The 16972-nt window shown below is 48.1% G+C and overlaps 1 long non-coding RNA gene and 1 other non-coding gene across 3 annotated transcripts in view; both read left to right on the forward strand.

The window, feature by feature from the left end:
• The window catches only part of LOC135916392 (uncharacterized), a 365570-nt gene that overhangs the window by 89120 nt on the left and 259478 nt on the right, over positions 1 to 16972 (forward strand). The window lies entirely within an intron of this gene.
• On the forward strand, positions 12554 to 12656 carry LOC139048178 (U6 spliceosomal RNA). Its single transcript, XR_011507611.1, has one exon. It is a non-coding gene; the product is annotated as a U6 spliceosomal RNA (small nuclear RNA).

Consider the following 16972-nt stretch of genomic DNA (forward strand, 5'->3'; position numbering starts at 1 on the left):
TCACAAATTTCTTTCTCGCTTCTCCTCTCAAGAATTTCTCCCCAAACCTCAATGACTGCCCCCCCCCCCCGTTTCCTCTAGTGCCCTCATAACGTACAGAATGGCTTTCTTTCGCCTTGCCGTGGCAACCGAAATGCCCATCTCCTGACAAACATCAAGGTCCGGCACCCTGAGCTTCTCCATCGTGATCTGAGGGCTCGTCTATGCTTTTAGCTCTAAATTAGCTTTGCTTCCGAAGCCGGAAATCTATGCAAGGCCCGAAGCGAACTAAGACAAAACCACTACAACCCTTTCAGAATACTTTAGAAATTTCCCTTAGCATTTAGGCGTGCGAGAGAGGTGTGCGATGCGAAAGGCAAACGTCAGGCACTCACCCCTTCCAAAGTAGCTGACACCGGTAGGCCTCATGGCTTCCATTGAGTGGTGAAGCGGGTGTTATCTGGCTTCGAATCCCAGAGCTTGCCATCCACTGTTGCGACTTCGGGGTGGAGGACCAGAGACGGACACTTTCCGCAGACGAAGAAGAAACGAAAAACTTTCTACAATATTTACAGGTAGTGGATGCCAGCGTACATGTAGCTGTAACAGCGCATCAGACCGACTGGGCGGCTGGAGGCGACTCTCTCTGCTCAGAATGGGTCGGTTCTCCCTTAAATCCCTTTTGTCGACTCCTCGTAGGCAGGAACCAGGTGGGGCGAATGATAACTTCACCCACGTCGAATTCTTGATTCATCACGCAGAAGTGGGAGCTCTCGTCACCTCGATGATAGGCACGTGGTATGGCACTACAACATGCACAGGGAACATAGGAAATGAGCTCTGAATATATCAATGCAGCCAGAATACGCAATAATAAAAACACTTAAAAAGCTCGGTATCAACACAGAATGGTGTGGCTTCAGAACCGCGAGGATTTTCGCTACAACCCATGTAAATTTACGAACTCACTCTCTGCAAACCTTGCTTCGATGTTATAATTTAGTTTGTGCAGAAAAGGCAGCCACTGCTCACTAGTCGGCTTCGTTTGGTCGCATCTGAGTCGGGCATTTCGGAACGGTCTGTGATGCCTAAACACGACCAAAGCCCCTAAATAAACGATTACCGCGAGGCGAACCCACCCATTCATCGGTGCCTATTTCGAAGACAACGGAACGTTGAAACCTTCTATTGTCGACTCCACAAAAGGCACATCTACTTGTACCTCACAGCCTGGACTAATGAAGAAAAGGGCCAACGGCGAATTGTACCGAAGACCGGCGCGGACCTTTGAAACCCTGGTTGCTATACGGTAAGCGATTGGATACAATCGAAAGTAGAGGGCGGCGGAACGATACCATATCATGGGCGGGACACTCCGACGTATTCGACGATTCTGATTGGCCGCGATAGAGTCATCAGATTCCCTAGTCCAGTCGCCTAGGGAAGACGATGGTATTAAAAGCGGAGACCTTTCGTGCAGTGACGCTGATGTGTCGTGATGTGAACTCAGACTTTTAATATGTTCCTGCATAAAGTGGGCTTCCGTATCTGGAACCAGTGCACTAATGTGAAAAAAAAAAGCTTTTTCCTTCATGCTTACTACCGGGCGTATTCTTCAATGGGCTTGGTGGATTTGTGGCCTAAACGCAACCTCGAGGTGCAAGCAGGCGCATATGGCCGGCGAGACGAAAGCATGCTCAGGTTAATGAAGGTTCAAGCGCGTGACGCTGTCGAGTTGTTGGTATGTCAGTCAGATAAACCACTGTGCCACCACATGTTACAAAGGTGCGCGCGGTGGTTCAAACCGTAAGAGAGCAAATAGAACGCAAATACACACCGAAGTTTAATGCGGCCACCAGCTGATTTGACCAAGCACTGTTAGATACGGGACCTTTTTCTGAGCCCCCTTCGATTTCCCCAGACCACATCGAATCGCACCACAGCTAATTGAGAAGCGCAGAAACACGGATGCCACATTCCTGAGGCAAGACACGTGCAAACAAGTCGGCGGACCCCACTTCGTGTGTAGCCGGCGGTGCTATTCAACGGTTGACTCTTCCAGAAAGCGAAGGGATAGCCCGGCACTGTTGCAAGTAAAGTGGCTCCCGCAGCAAGACGGCTGTGATGTACCGGGAAGGCCTGGCAGCGTAGCCCCCATACGCCCATTGTGCCGACGCGTTGAGGGGAAGCGAGGCAAGACCGCAGGCAGAAGTACGGCAGCGTGAAATTCTGCCCGCCTTGGTCCGCCGTCGCCCCACCTGGCTATTGTGACGGCGCGTAAGTCAGCAAGGCAAGGCCGCAGGGGAACCAAGCGGCGACTCTCTTCGCCGGATATGACACCATCGCACGGGCGCCTACCATAGGCCGAAAATGGCATCATCTGAGCGGGCTCGCCCTTTGAGTGAACGTCGTTTTAAGCGAAGACACCGAAGGGCTTAAAAGACGCAAACCGGGAGCAGCAGAAGAGCATTCCAGAGGATTCCTAGAGCATTCCTTGATTCATCTCTCTCGAACTTTTTGCCGTGGGCCACAGCGTCCGAGTTGCTGCCGGCCCGTAATGACTGTAAGACTGTTAATTGACGTCTCACTGTAAATAATGTAAATAAACCTCCCAAGTCTTTCACCCCGAAGTCCGTCCTCAACTCCTACAGCACGTGACAAAGGTCAGACATTCTGGGTGGGTTTCTGTGCAAGAGCTCTGGCGATTCCACTGAACAGTGGTGTATTAAGCGCAATTGATCGACGCCTTTACAAATTTTGCCGTCATGGGTTAGGCACCCAATACTTCCTCCAAGCTCCAAGGCAACGCATTTGAAGCAAAGAACGACCCGCGCGGTATCGGAAAACCACGATTTATTATCCACGTGCTTCCTTGGCTGTGACGGCAGGCGCAACTCAAGGATACCACGTACCAAACAATCTCGAATGGTCCAGCAACCATGTGGACAGAATCCTACGCACGAGGCAAATGGTGCCTACGAGGACACCGAGAGCGGAAAGGGTTGTGTCACAGATGGTTGGCTTGCCATGTCTAGCAGAATCACGTGACACTACCTCTTAGTATTTTTCCCTTCTTACATGGTACCTTCAACCGGCTCCGTCTTCTTTTGAGCCCGAATGAATTGTACGTCTCTCGCGTCCGTCGAAACCTTGTAAGCCTAGGCATCACGGCCCATGTATGCACACGTCGGTAGCATGACCGTATGGCGTCGGGGCAATGGCACCAACGAGCTTGCAGCCTCGATATGATTCCTATCGCAATAAAATATCATGGACATAAATCCAGCTGAATTAGAAGCAAGTAGGTTTCGTAAAAGCAGAAAGAAGGAAAGGGTGTGTGTTGGGGATGCAAGCACTCAAGTGCACGATTAAAAGAGTTCGACGTTACTATCAAACGTTTTACAGCGCCGCTTTTAGGCGCCCGTTCCTGCGGCGAGCGTCAGCATTGCCCGTCGTAACCTAGCTGACGGGCACAGAGAAAATGCAAGCGAACGGGGAGTGCAGCGGGCAGAGATGAAAGCAGAGGGAATGAGAATGAAAGAGGAGGAGGAGGCTACAGTGAAAGCGTGTGCTGGAAAGCGGCCATTGAGCGTTTGTCGAAAGTCTTAGGATGCAAGTTCTTAGCGCCAGGTGATTTCTTGCCGTCCAAAACCTGTGTTCGCTTCGTTTAGCCAACGTTGACAAACTATAATGCTCCACTATTTATATGTCCTAGCCATATCTTGGACTGCCGAGCTCCATCTCTTCCTCTTATTGTCGACAAGATCGGCTACACCCATTTGCTCTCCAATCCTCGCCGCTGTCTTGTTGTCTCTTAACGTTACGCCTGATATCGCTGGATTGCTCAGAGACGCCTTCGTGGTACTGGGGACATGAATAGACTCATGACACTTCTCAGACTCCTCTGTTGATATATGTAATGGTAATCAGTTAACATTCCGCAAGTGCTATAAGGTGTCACACTTTTCTTTCTTCCACTACCTTGAGTGATTAGTGCTGTTGGATGCAAATGGAAAAGCGAGAAGTTCTTCTAGGTTGCAATGGCTTGTACGGTAGGTGTTATTTTTCACTAGGAAAATGCTGAGATTTAGGGGTGCAATCACTTTATCGTTGTAACTTATTTATCATCGCAAAACTCTCTTACATTGTTATGTAGAGCCACTCTAAGCAGGACCGTCCACGTTTGTTTCAGCTTAGGAGTGTTATGCGTCGCCTTAGAAAGAAAAAAAGTGCTTTAACACCAAGCACCAATGTGTGAGTAACAATGTTTTGTGAATTACTTCAGAAAAAGGAATGAAGAGGTGTTCGACATTATTTCTTTAGGCATAGCTTGGACGGTTTTCGAGCGTCGACGAAATATGCAAGAAAAAGTACGGCATCAAGTTCTATCACATTCCTTGTTTATCAACCTCGCTTTCTCTCGTATCCGTAAAGACAACGACCAGCCAAGGCTATGCTTCCGATAAATAGTTTTTTTTTGTTTACCGACAATTTGGACATAGCACCCCTCACTACCACCCTGGGAACCACGTTGATTTACGCTAGTAAATCCGCAGTCGAGAAAGAAAAGCGACACCACGAATTGACCATAAGGAAAGGAGCACGTGGGAAAGATAATTTGTGTTTTTTGCAATGAATTGATAAGAACTCTGGCAAACAAACGAAAAACTGTACTAGAAATTCGCCTGTAGGAGAAAGGGAATTGTTAAAAGAAAGCCCGAAGCAAGGATTCCTCCTTTCTCTCTGACCTAAGCTGGAGAGTGTGTGTTGGTTAGAGATGGATAGAACCAGGGAGGGAAAACAACCAAGGAAAGGGGAAAAAGATTTTTGTGAATGCGTGCGACTCTAGCGACGTGTAATGGAACATCGCAACCATCAAGGGTAAACAAAGACCGTCACGGAAGTTGTTTTACCTGCGTTGCATCTCGGTAGTGCATGAGACGAGAGCGAGGGAACAAGCGCGAAAGCAAAACTCTAGATATAATTAGCCTGACCTATGCTATATTTTCCACTCAGACCAGTGCGGGCTTTACGGTGCATCACAAACACACCTATACTACACAGAAACGCAAATACACTTGCGTACGACGCTCGTGACTGGCGGCGGAAGACGAACGCTGTAGTGGGGAGACGGCAGAGCCGAGTGCTGTCCATTGCGGAAAAAATACACTGTTATTCAACCCTATTCAATGCTATTGCCATAGATTTTAGGAAATTTATGCTATATATTAATTTGGAATAATCCATCCATTTCTTGGCCAATCCCCCATCGTGGGTAGGAGCCACACGTGCCACAGGCCACAACAACAACAACAACACTAGGAGCACGGAGGAAGGAAAAGAGGAGGGTGGAGCGCGGCTTGACATGTTGAAGCCTAATCATAAAACGTTTAGAGGAATGGGACGATGGACCCGTCGTCACGTGACAGGCAAGTGGTAGCTTTAGTCGGCGGGCTTTGGTTGCGTCTGCTGCGGCGGTTTTGGAACATGCTCGCATAGTCGCGTGGCCAACGCGCGCCGACATTCAGCGAAGGAATTCAAGTGTGTGGAGCGGTCGAGTCTGTAAGTCAGTCAGGCAAGGCACCGAACCACCGCACATAACGTCGACGCGGCTCGTCTTCTAAGCAGCAGAAGGGCGCCAATGCTGTATTGAAAGAAGGCGGCGGGGAATTGACCAACATTGTGTCCAACAACCTGCCACAACGACCTAAAGAACGTCTGGTCACGTTTCGGGATAGTTTCAAGCATACTAGGAGATTTATCGCACTGCAAACGTGTGAAGGCAACCGAGTCGCAATTCCAATGGCGATTTTTCGCCTTTATGGGCATCTCCTGGGAAACAAGATAATGTCATTCGCTCCGCAAACATGTTCAGGCATTCAAGCGAGCGTCCAGGCTCCGCAACGACCGCTTTTCTGTCTGAAAAAAATTGTCCCATCTCGCGCCCAACGATGGAATGGCGAGACGGGGACTCTGACCATATTTGAAGTCCACTGTTATGGCAGACGGTCCCAGTGGACGTTGTCGTTCACCTCAGTGCCTTCTGTATCTCAACAGACTGGCGAGAACTCAATTGGCAGGTCTCAACCGCGCAAGGGGATCGCTTCACACAATCGTAGATAATAGTGCATGTGCACGACCGCTGATTTCACCAAACACCAAGCAACGCTCGGGCATTCTGTATGGCTTTCGAGTTGAGACCACTAGCTACTCCACTAATGGTGGTGTTAAGCTCAAATCACCGACGCTTTTAAAAATGCTGGTGGAATGGGTGAGGCGTCCAAAGCTTTCTGCTTATTTCAGGGCAACGCATTTGCAGCAAAGGATCATGCGTGTGGTAGCTGAAATCCACCCCTTACTTAGCACGTGCCTCCAGGGTTACCACGTACCAGACAATCTCGAATAGTCCAGCAACCATGTGGGCAGAATCCTACACAAGAGGCAAGGGGCGTCCACAAGGGCCGCGTATATTGCTCGGAAGTTGGCTTCCGAGGCTAGCAGAATCACGTGATGCTCCATCTTAGTTTTCACTTTGGTTTCCTTCCTCCATGGTGCGGGACACCAGTTCCATCGTATTTTGAGGCCGTGTGCAGTGTACGTCTCTCGCGTCCCTGCAGAACTTCTAACAGTAACTATCACGACTTGCGCATGCGCGTTCGAAAGCGTCACCGCATGACGGCGGTGGCGCCGATGTCCACAACGGGTTTGTAGCATTCATGTGGTTGTTATTGAAATAAATTATGCACATGATGCAGCTGAAGAAGAAGCAAGTATCATACATAACAGCGGACAGCTGGCAAAGGTTTGTGCTTCGCATTCGAGTAATGAATGCACAAACAAAACAATGTGACGTCACTATCAACCGTTTTAGAACGCAGTTATGAGGCGCCCGTTCCTACGGCGGTCGTCGCAGCGTTGTCCCTCGTAACCGAGGGAACGAGCAAAGCGTAAGATGCAAGCGAATGCGGAGCGCAGCGGGAGATGAAAGCAGAGAGCGCGAGGAGGAAAGCGGTGGAGGAGAGTATGGCGAAAGGGTGAGGAAGAAAGCAGAGTGCCGCACTAGACTGCGAAATGGCGCCGTAGTATTGTTATCTGATCGTATGTGCGAGTCCAATTGTGTAGTACTTTCTGGAAGCCACGCGGGCACCAACGATGACACTGGAACCTCCGACAAGCCAAGAAAAAAAGCTGACGCGCTTGACCCGCAGACCAGATTTTCGACGATCACCAAAGCTCTGCTCGCCGTTGTTGTTGTGCTTTAGTGTAAGCTGTTTCGCAACGCTTCCCTTCATTTATAAAGTGCCACACGAGGCAGATTGTCCGCACCTGCCAGTATAGCACGAAATGAACGTATACGTACAGTTCTTCCAGTTTATTGATATTGTGGTTTCTTCGAAATTAAATTCAGAAGATAGTATTTATCTTATATTATCCTTATAATATATTTATCCCTCTTCGAAGAGGAAGAGCAGTTTTTTTACTCACTAGCAATTTTAATGCGTAATGTTTCTCAGACGACCTCTCCCAATGACCTCCAATCACCCCTGCTTTGGGCGAGCTGATTCCATCTTACGCCAGCACATTTCCAAATCTCATCACGCCGTGGTTCATTACAACCTGGTTTCAGCAAGTGACCCACTTGGATCGTGTTTGAGGACGTTCGACGCCTAAAAAGAATTACATGTCTTCTTTATTGCCTGATGCATCGATTACGCTATTACCGCTGGGTTACTAGTTAAAATTTCCCCAGCCCTCAAGTGGCGGTTAGAGGAAATGATCCGAAACAGGAGCGAATTACGATATACCGAGCACGGACACCAATCCCGCGTTCATGGAACTTTCTTCACAAGTGGTTTGCCGTGAAATGATTATGCATACCTCCCGAGAACTGCTTTATACAAAATGGGTTGTTTTGCTTATCTTTGCTAAAGCACTGCTTTCCACATAGTCATTGACTGCTGCAGTTCACTGAAGCACTGCTTTCCACATAGTCATTGACTGCTGCAGTTCACTGCTGTGAAGAAATGACTCTAATAGCTCTATTCAGCGTTTGCATGTAGTACGTTGTTTAATATTCTCATCTCTTTTACGAGTCAGGCAGCGCACACATTTTTTTTAGGCAAAATGGTCTCTATAGCATTACCGAGTTACGAAGTTTTTCATCTGTAGCATAGCACGCCGTTTTAAATTGGCAAGTTGTTTTCAAATTTTCTATTTAAAGATTAGGTGCTCGCCTCCGTAAACGTCGTGCTCCTTTCTTTTTTTGCAATAATGGAATATTTTGCTTCAGCGAGCACCTTCTAAGGAGCTAACACAATGAACTCGCAGTCAAGAGGAAAATGAACATCCAATGCGCGTTGGACGAAATCACAATGGCTTTACGGATGCTGAAAATGAAGTGATTAATCGGGAAATCTAAAGGCTTGCTGAGAGCTCAAAAGGCTTTTGAGCAGAATTTAGAAGCATGTTTCCCACCATCCGAGTACATGACGCATCTGTTTTTTTTTTAGGGTTTCGATGGACTCTGACGAGAAGCATACCTTCGAAGGAATGCCCACATTAGGGCTGGCGGGACTTTTATCAGAGAGAAATGTAAAGATTACATAGGGTGTGATGACCATAACTTAGTGGTGCATTATACGTTAATATCATAACATGCCGAAGCTTCATGAACGGCTGCTGCGCATAGAGCCAAAGCTCGCAAATTCTTCACTTAAAGGCCAAGTCACACAGCCACAAAAGATGTCCTGCTTAACAGCAGGCTATCTTTCGAACCGGTGCTTTAAATTTTATAAGTAGTAAGCAGCGCATTCAGAATTGCAATGCCTCGCGAAAATAAAATAGGCCTTTTTACTAAGAGGAAGACAAAAAATATTTTGACGTGACTCTTGGATGCGCATAACAGATACTTATTCTGCGTTGCCCTAAGCATTGTGGCGTTTTGTTGTCTGCGAGATTCGCCAACATGCGGCAGTACCAGAAGCTACACTTCTTCAGCTGCAGCTGAAGTCATTGAGGCTGAACGGTGCCAAACAAAGTGAAATATCCGCAGCTTTACAAGTTGGAAAGTAGAATAAAGTAAAAGAAGACAACCGCTGTTTCGCTTCAGTGAACCATTCAAAGCGATAGCAAGGTTATGCGTTGCACCTTAGATCCTCGCGCTGTGTTCTAACATTAGGTGAGGACGATATGGCTTGACACAGCAGGTCGTGCAACTGCAGGTGCGCAGATTGATTGGAGTCGTGCAGCGTTGAGACCAGGCGTGTCACGAGGCTCGCGCGATGATGAACGCCAGCAGTGGTGTTGCACGCGTTGCGCCTCGGTGGTGCATGAGACGAGACCGATGGAAAACCGTTGGCACTTGTCAGCGCCAAAGGAAACAAGTAAATGTGAGCATCTTGACATTTTGCTCTCCAGTGGCAACGCTGTAGATCCAACTGAATGGAGCCTGAGGATGTGGTCCATGGCGGAAGGAATGCACAACACTCGCGGGCAACTGTCTGTGGCTATCCGGGAAAAACTACAGAGGCAAACCGTACCCAACTGAGAACGCCTTTGAAAAGAGTCGGGCGTTTTAATCAACGTTACTGTAGACTCGGGTAGAGAAAACCTTAACGCGTTGTTAGCAACAGTTAAATAAGACAGTACGCGCCAGTGATTCTAATGGTTCATTTATTTTGCGGCTCCTCCCTGCCGCGTATATCGCGCAAACGCGATATCTCAGCACATGGAAGCTGCGTCGATACAGCGTCTGTTACATGCAACCAAACATGCTGTCAAACGCTGCCGGACTGCTTGGCGCTGTCACACACGTGCAGCAGCGACGCAACCCCTAGCTTTCCCTTGATAGCCGGAGAAAGTTTTCAGAGAGCGTCACGTGACAATCTTGATGCCTAGTGATAAAAAGAATATAGAGGAGCAGTAGGCCTCAGCCACGTGATAGGCAAAGGGTAGATGTGAGTCGGCTTGCTTTGGTTGCATCTGTGGCAGGCATTTAGGAACAGACTGTTACGGTGTCAACACGACAAAGGGCCTTAATTAAACATAGCATGAGGCTGCCCCACCCATTCATCAATGCGCATCTCGAATTCAACGCTGGGTTGACACCTTCTCTTGACGAGTCTCCAAAGGGCCCCTCTACTTGTCCCTGACAGCCTGAACCAATCATGAAAAGGGCCAACGTCGAATTGCACCAAAGACCGGCGCGGACCTGGGATACTGCCGTTGCTATACGGTCACCTATTCCATACCATCGATCGTGGAGGGCGACGGAACGATACGATATTATGGGCGGGATGTTGCGACGTATTCGACGGCTTTTATTGGCAGCTGAAGTTATTACATTCCCTAGTCGAGTGGCGTAGGAAAAACCACGCTATTAAAGGTGGAAAGCTATTATGCAGTGGAACTGTCGTATCTTGATGTCAACTGATACGTTTATTATGCTCCTGCATGGAGTGGGCTTCCGTAAGTGCAGCCAACGTCACAAGTGTAAACAAAAAACCTTTTTCATTCATGCCTACTACCGGGCATATTCGTCGATGGGCTTGGTGGTGTTATATATGGGGCCATTTCCTGAGGCTACTACGAGTTCCCCAGACCACATCGAATCGCACCACTGCTAAGTAAGGTATGCAGAAGCACGGATGCCACATTCCTGAGGCACGACAAGTGCAAACAACTTGGCGGCCCCTACTTCGTGTGCCGCCGGGGGAGCTATTCACTGCTTGACTCTTCCAGAAAGCGAGGGCATAGCCTGGCACTGTTGCACGGAAAGTGGGTGCCGAAGCAGGACGGCTGTGATGTACCGGGAAGGCCTGGCAGCGTAGCCCCCATGCGCTCATTGTGCCAAGGCGTTGCAAGCCAGCGAGGGAAGACCACTTCTGCCCGCCTTGGTCCGCCATCGCCCCACCTGGCTCTTGTGATGGCGCGTAAGTCAGCAAGGCAAGACCGCAGGGGGACCAAGCGGCGACTCTCTTCGCCGGGTATGACACCATTGCACGGGCGCCTACCGTTGGCCGAAAATGGCGTCATCTGAGCGGACTCTCCCATTGGCCGAACATGACGCGTCTTCCAGACATCGAAGGGCTTAAAAGAGAGACCGGGAGCAGCAAGAGGATTCCTGGAGCATTCCCTGATTCACCTTTCTCGAACTGCTTGCTGCGGGCCGCAGCGTCCGAGTTGCTGCCGGCCCGTAATGACTGTACGACTGTTCATTGACGTCTCAATGTAAATAACGTAAAATAATCTCCCAAGCGTTTTCACACCGAAGTCCGTCCCCAACTCCTACAACTGGTGACAGCGGCAGGATCTCCTCCAAATCCTAAGTGGATTCGTGGCCTAAACGCCACCTCGAGCCGCAACAAGGAGCACATGGGCGGCGTGACCAAAGCAACCTCAGGATATTGAAGATTCGAGTATGTGACGCAGTCGAGTCTTTGTTATGTCAGTCAAGTAAAGTATCAAACCACCAAAAATTCCATAGGTGCGCGTGGTGGTTCAAAGTGAAAGACAGCGGTACCAAAATAGCAAGCAAATATACACACCGCAGTATAAGGTGCACAGCGGCTGATTTGATCAAGCACGAGGCCACGCTCGGGCATTTTGCATGGGTTTAGATGCGAGAGCGCCGGTCACTCGACCAAACGGTGGTTGGTTAAGCGCAAGTGAACGACGCTTTTAGCAATTCTGTCGTCATGGATCAGGTGCCCAAGAAATTCTCAACATTTCAAGGCAACGCAGTTGAAACGGGGAACGACGTGCGTGGTAGCAATAAACCAGTTGTTACTTTCGACGTGCTTCCATGGATGTGACTACAGGTGTCACCAAAGGGTACCACGTACCAAACAATCTCGAATGGTCCTGCAACAATCTGGGGAGAATCCAACGAAGCTGCCACCGTACGTGCACAAGGCCCCAGAGAGCGGGAGCGGCGGCATCGAAGAAGGTTGGCTTACCGAGGCTAGCGGAATCACGTGACCTTCCCTCTTAGTTATTTTTCCCCTGCCTCCATGGTGTGGGCAACCAGGTCCGTCGTCTGTCGTGGCCGAGCGCAATGCCCGTCTCTTGAGTCCCTCGAGACCTTCTAACCCTAAACATCGACTAGCCAAGCATAAAAGCCAACGCGCTTGATCCGCTGCGCAGAATTTCGACGATCGCATACTCTGCTCACACCTATCGTTGTACTTGAGTGGTACTGCTTTTGGAACTCGTCGCTCCGTCAGCAGCATGCCGCACGAGGCAGATTGTCCGCGCCATGAAATATATCACGAAATGAAAACACGTTTGAAGTGGTGCGCTCAAATTTTGCATTAGGAAGTATCATAAATATAAATGAATCTCGTTCATTTTCTTATGCTAGAATTTCCCGGTTCATTAAGGTTATGATTTCTTCGCGAAGAAATTATTAAAGTAGCACCTTGATATCTTGTTCTGTATTTCTTCTGAATACTAGTTTCATAATCGTTAGCGATTTTGATGCGTAGTTCTTTTCAGACGACCTCTCCCTGTGATCTCTTATCACCGCTGTATTGTGCAAGCTGATTGCATATAACGCAAGTTCTTCACACGAGCTGTACTTGCAAAGTACATATACTAAATTTGGAACGATACAGAGAAGATTAGCATGGCGTCTGTGCAAGGATGACACTCAAAATCGTGAAGCGTTCCAGATTTTTGAAAGGCGCTTACGACAGCGTTTCCCATCAATCCATTCTAGACGCACTTTTGAGAATTGAACTAGGAGGGCGAGTATATCGATGGATCAGAAACTATTTGACACAAAGGTCCATGTTCGTACGTACGCAAGATGGTCCGACTACCAACCCCTACACATGCCGAGGACTTCCCCAAGGTGGGGTTCTAAGCCCTATTCTTTTCAACCTCGCGCTTCTTGGGCTGGCCGAATCCCTACCGGAAACAGTGAGGGTCTCAATCTACGCCGACGACATCTGCATCTGGTCATCAGCGGCCACTCGTCTGCAGGTTCGCGCATGGCTGCGGAAAGCAGCAACACAGGCGTCTCGCTATCTTTACAGACAACGTCTTACCATCTCAACAGAAAAATGTGCATTAGTCGCTTTTACGAAAACCATTGTCTCGTTATCCAGTATGCAATGATGGCCAGCCTATCTCCTACAAAAAAAATCATCGATTTTTGGGTGTCATTGTGGACCGGGACTTCTCTTGAAGCCCTCATGTTGCCCACTTGAAGAAAAAGCTCACATCTATTGTTCATGTCTTCAAGTTTATCGCTGGGAAAACATGGGGATCGGCAGTGGGCTCCATGCTACAGTTATATCGAGCATTTTTCATCGGATTGCTACGTTACACTTCTCCCGTGCTTGGTAAAACATGCAAGTCAAATCTTTGAGAACTACAGAGCGTGCAAGCACTGGCACTATGTGTTTGCCTAGGACTTCCGCGGAGCGCCTCAACAGCAGCAACCAATATAATGGCTCGAGACCATCCGATCACGACTTACATGGCGAACATGGGCCCTAAGCTTGTCGATGCTAATGTATCACGCATGTAATCAAGCTCTCTTGCCTGCCTGCCAGAACGACGACCACAGGCGTCCTTCTCCAACGAGGTCAGCATCCATTGTGCCAGTCTACAATCGGGCTTCACAACCTCAGCACGTTCAACCTTAGCTTTGTGGTCTTTAGAACAACCTCAAGTGCGTCTCATGGATCCAGGGATAAGAAAGAAGACCGACCTGCCTGCCTTGGCCCTGAAGCAAGCAGCTCTGGATTGTTTGAACACTTTCTACTTTGACCGAGTCCACATATATACGTATGGCTCTTCCACTCAGACCAGCGCAGTGGCTATACCATCACGATCAATTAGCGTCCGATACAAGATTTCTCACATGACAACATCGACCGGATCGGAGCTTGTTGCCCTCCGAGGTGCCGTTGATTACATTAACAACCAACCCGCTAGTCGGTGGGCAATATTCTGCGATTCGAAGGCGGCCTTGCAATGTCTTTTGTCATCTCTTCGTCGCAGGTCGTGTGAACAACTAATGTCGGAGATACGAGAAATGCACCATCGTGTGATAGCGAAAGGATACGATGTCCTGTTTCAGTGTCTGCCTGGCCGTATCGGTATCTGCGTCAACGACCTCGCTGACGAAGCTGCTAGGAAAGCACACGAAGGAGCAACCCTTGTTTCTGTACCTTTATCGAGGACTGACGCAGCCCAACACCTAAGCAAGGTAGCACACCGTATGACATTAGAGAAGTGGCACACACCTGAATTCACCCAAGAACGACTGCATTCCCTCGACCCCTCTATGCAACTGCGGCTGTTACCAGGGCTTCTGCGAAATGAAGAAACAATGCTGTACCGCTTATGCTCGGGCGTCGCGTTCACCAATGCATATACGTTTTTGATTGGAATGACTGATAGCGCCGACTGTAAAGCCTGCGATGCCGAGGAAACTATAGAACACCTACTGTGCTGCTGCCCATCTTTTCAAAACGAAAGACATGACCTCTGCACAGCTCTCAATCAGATAGATAGAACACCGTTCACCTTGAAGAAGATCTTGGGACCATGGCCTCGCATATCGCAGCTACACAAGGCCACAAAAGCTCTGATGTGATATTTGAAGGCTACTGGATTGAGTCACTGTCTGTGATCCGCACTGAGTGACCGAACGATATACCCAGTAGACTTTCTCTTCTTCTTTTAATCTTTCCGTCCCGTTTTCCCTTTCCCCAGTGTAGGGTAGCCAACCGGCCTCAGTCCTGGTTAACCTCCCTACATTTCCTTTATCATTTACTCCCTCTCTCTCTCTTCACACCAGCTAATTTCTTGGCGCCCTAAAACTGCATTCCCTTCGTTTGACAATTTTTCACCAAGTCTAATGGTCCACCGTTTCTATGTCCTGTGGATTACTTGGACTGCCGAGCTCCATCGCTTCCTCTTATTGTCGAGAAGAGCTTCGGCTACACCCGTTTGCTGTCCAAACCTCGCCGCTGTCTTCTTGTCTCTTAACCTTACGCCTGATCTCGCTAGATCCCTGGGAGACGCCTCCATTGTGCAGTGGACATGAACAGACTGATAATACTTTAACTTCTTAGATTCCTGTGTTGATACATGTGATGGTAGTCAGTTACCATAGCACGAGTGCTACAATGTCTTTCATTTTTTTCTTGTTCCACTAACCTTAATGAAAAGGACTGTCGGATGCGAATGGAAAAGCATAAGTTGCACTGGGTAGCTCTGGTTTACACTGTAGGTACAATTTCCATAACAAAATCTTGAGCTTTTGTCTAGTAATAACTTTATCATTGATTCTTATATATGATTCGAGAACCCTCCTACATCGTAATTTGTAGCCACTGAGAACTTTACAGTGACCTTAGACGTCTGATCCAACTTCGCATATAGAAATAAATTAACTGTTAATTTAGCGGTGTTAACGAGTCGTCTTAGAAAAAGGGATTGCTTTAACACCAAGTACAAGTGTGCCAGCCAGTTTAGGGGCAAAATTTCTGTGAGTTGCATCAAAAAAAGTGAAAAATAATGTTGGTGACATTATTTCTGCGACCCAGCTAGGACGATTTTCGAGCGTCGATGCAACATGCAACAAAAAATATGATAACATTAGCTTTCATCACATTATTTTTCTTTGAGCTTGACTTTCTCACGCACACGTAACGGCGACTTTTGAAGCCTGCGTTTCGGATAAATCTTATTTAACCACAGGTTCGGGCAAAGCACCTGTCACAACTAGCAAGAAACCGGCGTCGATTCATGCTTATAAATCCGGAGTCCAGGAAGATAAGTGACACGACGAATTGACGTTAATGAATGGAGCATGTGGGAAAGACGATTTTTGTAATCAATTTTTACCAACTGTGGCAAGTAAAATAAAAACTGTGCTAGACATCCGCCTGTGGGAGAAGGGGAATTGTTAAAGCACGGGCAGAAGCAAGGATTCCTCTTTTGTCTATTACCTATGCTTTCTCTGAGTGTGTATGTCGGTCAGAGATAGAGAAAACGAGGGAAAAATGCAAGGGAACGCAAAAACAAATGTTCTTGAATTCCTACCATCCTAGCGACGTATGATGAAACACAGTGACCAAAACGGTTGAAAAGAGACACAATCAGATTAACAAATGAAATAATAAATGGTGTCTACTTGACACTGGCTTTGCCACACACAACAACAACAACAAAAGTCATTACCGCATCGACGCAAAAGCATTATTGTCAGCCTCGAATTTATGCAAGGTACTCGGGGCACATACAGATACAGTCCGAGACACGTCCAATACCCTAATGCCAATGGAGCCAAACTAAACATCTTCGTCACCCAAAGTCTACGCTGCCAGCCCCTAAAGTTTCTCTGCCTGTCTCCAGCTTATTTTGTCTAATGGCTGCTTGAAATTTTATGCAGAGCATGCTGCGCAAGTATAATTGCAAAGACCCTAGTGAATAGACTGGGCCTTTTCACGAAAAAAAAGAAGAAAGAAGAAAATCTCTCGTCGCGACTCCTCCATGCGCATGGCAGAAACCGGTCCTCTGTTGCCGAAGCATTGTGGCGTCTCGTGGCCACCAAGGTTCTCCATGATACGGCAGTCACATGAGCTACACTTCTACTGCAGCTTTAGTTTCCGAGGCTGTATCATGCCGTACAACGTGAGATATCGCAGTTTTTACGCAGACAAAAGAAATGAAACACAGATTCCAGTTGAAAAGAAATTAACCGAAGTTTTGTCTGGGTGAAGCATTGACAGCCATCGCAAGGTTATCCGCTTGGCTTGAGATCCTCACGCTGTGTTGTAACACTGGGTGAGGGCGACACAGCTTGACACAGCAGGTCGTACAACTGCTTGTACGCAGAATGAATGGAGTCGTGCAGCGTTGTCACCAGGCGTGTCACAACGATTGTGAGCGCCAAAGAGAGAGAGCGTAAACTTTATATTCACATCAATAAGACTTGAGTCCGGCGTCTTTTTAGTGGGTCTGGGCATCCTCC

The sequence above is a fragment of the Dermacentor albipictus genome, chromosome 7 (assembly GCF_038994185.2).
Source record: "Dermacentor albipictus isolate Rhodes 1998 colony chromosome 7, USDA_Dalb.pri_finalv2, whole genome shotgun sequence".
NCBI lineage: Eukaryota > Metazoa > Arthropoda > Arachnida > Ixodida > Ixodidae > Dermacentor > Dermacentor albipictus.